The sequence below is a fragment of the Artemia sp. Qi Xiang Cuo genome, chromosome 19 (assembly GCF_049724085.1).
Source record: "Artemia sp. Qi Xiang Cuo chromosome 19, ASM4972408v1, whole genome shotgun sequence".
Lineage (NCBI taxonomy): Eukaryota > Metazoa > Arthropoda > Branchiopoda > Anostraca > Artemiidae > Artemia > Artemia sp. Qi Xiang Cuo.
Window position 1 is genome coordinate 5,502,886 of NC_142812.1, and position 6,000 is coordinate 5,508,885.

The window sequence follows — 6,000 nt, forward strand, 5'->3', positions numbered from 1 at the left end:
GAGCCCTACAGTAGGGTGTCCGCTACTATCCTAAGCTTCTGCTGAAGCTAGCTTCGAATATTGAACCTAAAAGATTCATATTACCATGGTTACGAAGTGTTTATAGAATTGGTGGTCTTTAAAAAGACCGTTGGGTAGTCATGGGTGTGATGACTATTTTAAAAATTCATCATTGTTTGTCATCCACTCAGTATGATTCCAATCTATATCACGGGTCTGTTTGTTCTTCTTCTTCCTAGGATATCTCACACACATATTCCGAGAAGGAATATCTATCGGTACCCATTTGCTAAAAAATCGAACGTCGTCCTCTGGGTTGTGTATTTTACTCGGAAATACCTCACAATTAAAATCTTCCAAGTTGAATATTGGTATATCTGATTTGCATTTGTCGATTAAAAGTTTATCAGTGGGCACATTCCCTTTTATGCACAGTGCTGTTACGCCAAAAAAACAGCATATCTCTCTAACTTCCTCTTGTACATAGGATAAATCCTTCCCTTTGTTATAGGATGGAAGTATCATTCTATTATATAAACCTATTTTGTTTATAACGTATAGTGTATTGCGCCACCTGTCTTCATTGTAGTCATACATATTGTAGTTTATATGCCAGTGGTAACAAGAGACTTCTTGATGATCTGTAGTCAGCAGTAGAAACGCACATTCAAAAATCACTCCACATGACGATTTCTTCAAGCCAATGTATTCGCAATCGAAAACACCATACATCCTTGAAGTTATATCGATAGAATGGATATATTCAAACTGTATAAAATTCCAATTTGAAACTCGATTTTATACTAAAGAAACTGAATATATTAACACATACCCAAGACGCCCTTATTTATATTTAATAAACTATTTTTTTATTATTAAGGCCTCAGAATATTTATCTTCGCGAATGACAAGTAACGATATTCCTTAAATTAGAATATTAGATAGATATCACATGTAAACAAGAAACTGCCGGTGTTTTAGACGTAAATTTCTCACACCTAGAAGAGACTCGCATCTCATTACCCTAAATATACATGCTAATTCGGTTTCATCTCGTGACATATTTTTACATGTCAATTGCTAAAGAGCTTTATTCATCTCAAACATAGAAAGGAATCAATTTAATAAATTATTATAATATTTTCGTTTTTTTTTATTGAATTTCTGGTTGTTTTTTTTTATTAACACTGGAAATCCCCCCCTATGTGGAAGATTAATTTACAATCGTCTTAGTTTTTAACGATGCTCCTTATTTCTAGTTTAAAATGCTTATTTTTTAATTTAATTGGAATGCAAAGTCAAAGTCTAACATAAAGAACAAGGTATTTCGGAGGGGGTAGCTAACTTCATATACGGGAAAATTTCCATTCGTCTCAGTTTTTAACGATGCTCCTTATTTCTGGTTGAAAATACTTATTTTTTAATTTAATTGCGATGGAAAGTCAAAGTCTAACATAAAGAACAAGGTATTTCGGAGGGGGTAGCTAACTTCATATACGGGATAATTTCCATTCGTCTTAGTTTTTAACGATGCTCCTTATTTCTAGTTGAAAATGCTTATTTTTTAATTTAATTTGGATGAAAAGTCAAAGTCTAACATCGTTTATGAGTGCTGGCATATCTGATGAAATAATTTAAGTCGTATGATAAATTTAATTTATTTTTTTTAATCCAGTAGTTTTTCAGTAAGGACATTCGATATGCTAAAAGTGTTTGATTCAAACTTTTACCTTGAGCATCGATGTTGTTAGCAGAATTTCAAAAGGATCGCTTATGAGTGCTGGCGTATCTGATGAAGTAATTTAGGTCGTATGATAAATTTAATTTTTTTTTTATTTTTTAATGCAGTAGTTTTTTTTTTTTAGTAAGGACACTCGATATCCTAAAAGTGTCTGATTAAAACTTTTAACTTGAGAATCGATGTTGTTAGAAGAATTTCAAAAGGATCGTTTATGAGTGCTGGCGTATCTGATGAAATAATTTAGGTCGTATGATCAATTTAGTAAGGACACTCGATATCCTAAAAGTGTCTGATTCAAACTTTTACCTTGAGCATCGATGTTGTTAGCATGATTTCAAAAGGATCGCTTATGAGTGCTGGCGTATCTTATGAAGTAATATAGGTCGTATGATAAATTTAATTTATTTTTTTAATGCAGTAGTTTTTAGTAATGACACTCGATATCCTAAAGGTGTTTGATTCAAACTTTTACCTTGAGCATCGATGTGTTTAGCAGAATTTCAAAAGGATCGTTCATAAGTGCTGGCGTATCTGATGAAATAATTTAAGTCGTATGATAAATTTAATTTATTTTTTTTAATCCAGTAGTTTTTCAGTAAGGACATTCGATATGCTAAAAGTGTTTGATTCAAACTTTTACCTTGAGCATCGATGTTGTTAGCAGAATTTCAAAAGGATCGCTTATGAGTGCTGGCGTATCTGATGAAGTAATTTAGGTCGTATGATAAATTTAATTTTTTTTTTATTTTTTAATGCAGTATTTTTATTTTTTTTTTAATTTTTTTTTAGTAAGGACACTCGATATCCTAAAAGTGTCTGATTCAAACTTTTACCTTGAGAATCGATGTTGTTAGAAGAATTTCAAAAGGATCGTTTATGAGGGCTGGCGTATCTGATGAAGTAATTTAGGTCGTATGATAAATAATTTTTTTTTTAATCCAGTAGTTTTTCAGTAAGGACATTTGATATGCTAAAAGTGTCTGATTCAAACTTTTACCTTGAGCATCGATGTTGTTAACAGAATTTCAAAAGGATCGCTTATGAGTGCTGGCGTATCTGATGAAGTAATTTAGTTCGTATGATAAATAATTTTTTTTTTTAATCCAGTAGTTTTTAAGTAAGTACATTTGATATTCTAAAAGTGTTTGATTCAAACTTTTACCTTGAGCATCGATGTTGTTAGCAGAATTTCAAAAGGATCGATTATGAGTGCTGGCGTATCTGATGAAGTAATTTAGATCGTATGATAAATTTAATTTATTTTTTATTTTTTAATGCAGTAGTTTTTTGTTTTTTTTTAGTAAGGACACTCGATATCCTAAAAGTGTCTGATTCAAACTTTTACCTTGAGCATCGATGTTGTTAACAGAATTTCAAAAGGATCGCTTATGAGTGCTGGCGTATCTGATGAAGTAATTTAGGTCGTATGATAAATAATTTTTTTTTTTAATCCAGTAGTTTTTCAGTAAGTACATTTGATATGCTAAAAGTGTTTGATTCAAACTTTTACCTTGAGCATCGATGTTGTTAGAAGAATTTCAAAAGGATCGCTTATGAGTGCTGGCGTATCTGATGAAGTAATTTAGATCGTATGATAAATTTAATTTATTTTTTATTTTTTAATTCAGTAGTTTTTTTGTTTTTTTTTTATTAAGGACACTCGATATCCTAAAAGTGTCTGATTCAACTTTTTACCTTGAGAATCGATGTTGTTAGAAGAATTTCAAAAGGATCGTTTATGAGTGCTGGCGTATCTGATGAAGTAATTTAGGTCGTATGATAAATAAAATTTTTTTTTTAATCCATTAGTTTTTCAGTAAGGACATTTGATATGCTAAAAGTGTTTGATTCAAACTTTTACCTTGAGAATCGATGTTGTTAGAAGAATTTCAAAAGGATCGTTTATGAGTGCTGGTGTATCTGATGACATAATTTAGGTCGTATGATCAATTTAGTAAGGACACTCGATATCCTAAAAGTGTCTGATTCAAACTTTACCTTGAGCATCGATGTTGTTAGCAGAATTTCAAAAGGATCGCTTATGAGTGCTGGCGTATCTGATGAAGTAATTTAGGTCGTATGATAAATAAATTTTTTTTTTTAATCCAGTAGTTTTTCAGTAAGGACATTGGATATGCTAAAAGTGTTTGATTCAAACTTTTACCTTGAGCATCGATGTTGTTAGCAGAATTTCAAAAGGATCGCTTATGAGTGCTGGCGTATCTGATGAAGTAATTTATGTCGTATGATAAATTTAATTTATTTTTTATTTTTTAATGCAGTAGTTTTTTTGTTTTTTTTTATTAAGGACACTCGATATCCTAAAAGTGTCTGATTAAAATTTTTACCTTTAGAAACGATGTTGTTATAAGAATTTAAAAAGGATCGTTTATGAGTGCTGGCGTATCTGATGAAGTAATTTAGGTCGTATGATCAATTTAGTAATTACACTTGATATCCTAAAATTGTCTAATTCAAACTTTTACCTTGAGCATCGATGTTGTTAGCAGAATTTCAAAAGGATTGCTTATGAGTTCTGGCGAATCTCATGAAGTAAATTAGGTCCTATGGTAATTTTAATTTATTTTTTTATTGCAGTAGTTTTTAGCAATGACTCTCGATATCCTAAAAGTGTTTGATTCAAACTTTTACTTTGAGCATCGATGTTTCTAGCAGAATTTCAAAAGGATCGCTTATGAGTGCTGGCGTATCTGATGAAGTAATTTAGGTCGTATGATAAATCTTATTTTTTTTTATTTTTTAATGCAATAGTTTTTTTTTTTTTTTTTTTTTTTTTTTTTTTTTTTAGTAAGGACACATTCTGTTTATTCTGTTTTTCGAATAGCATCTTTGACATTAGTAGAATGCGCCTTCTGGATTCTATAGAAGCTATGGGAAAACATTTCTATAGAAGCTCTACACCTTTTCAAAGAGAGTGAGTAGAACCTGTCAAAGAGTTTGATAACCTCTAGCTTAAAAGCATCTCATCCGGTTTCATTAAGAATGCATCGTGTCTAGAATTGATTGGCATATGGTGTTAATCATTTTGCTTAAAAGCTTACTCTAATTGCAAAAAAGGGTATAGCATTTGCGAATTGGACTCTACGAACGATATTAATTTTTGATTGAACAATAGGGATGTGAATGATCCTAATTAGTGATCGGATCGTATGAAGGTGGTTAAAAAAGGGTTGAACTAATTACCAGTTAAGGTAAACCCGAAGGGCTTGTTAACTCAGGCAATTTGTTATAAATTTGGAACAACATCCATCTAAGAAAATGGTTAACGATGATAAAATGGTCCTGTGACTTGACCTAGCTTCACTTCTTCTATGTGTTCTGTATAATACACAAGTTGCGTTTGAACAGTGTTGTCAATTTAAAATAGGGTCTAACGTTATAGTATACTAAAAAGCTGATACTAATAGAGATGTAGATGTCAAGAAAAGAATTTGAATAATGAAACTCAGAACAATCCATACAAATCCTTACAAATCAAGTAGTAAGCTGTATATGAGTACGAACCGTCAAGAATGATAAGCACCAATGACCCTAACCACCAGGGACCTCAACCGCCGAAGGTCCCCTATCCCCAAGCTTCAGAGGACCCCCCCCCCCAACTTTTTGGCCCCCCTCCCCCCATTTTTTTTATTTTTTTCAGTTTTTTTTTCCTTTTTTTAATATTTTTTTTAGCATGATATATTTTTTCAACTTTTTTGTATATCTCTAAATCATATCAGAAAAATAGAATGACACTTTTGATTTAAATTTTAAAATATATTCTTGCGCATACCCATACTCCTATTGATGAGGATTGATCGTTCTAATTCCATTTTTTTTCATGAAAAACAAACTATTTTTTTAACTAGATTTTTTGGACTTCGAAATTATTCAACTTTTCTTTTACATCTCTAAATCATATCAGAAAAATAGAATGACACTTTTGATTTAAATTTTAAAACATATTCTTGTGCATACCCATACTCCTATTGATGCGGACTGATGGTTCTCATTCAATATTTTCTTATGAAAACCAAATTATTTTTTTAACTAATTTTTTTTTTTGAGCTTCAAAATTATTCAACTTTTTTTACATCTCTAAATCATATCTGAAAAATAGAATGACACTTTTGATTTAAATTTTAAAACATATTCTTGTGCATACCCATACTCCTATTGATGAGGACTGATGGTTCTAATTCAATATATTTTCATGAAAAACAAACTATTTTTTTAACTAAATTTTTTTTTGGACTTCG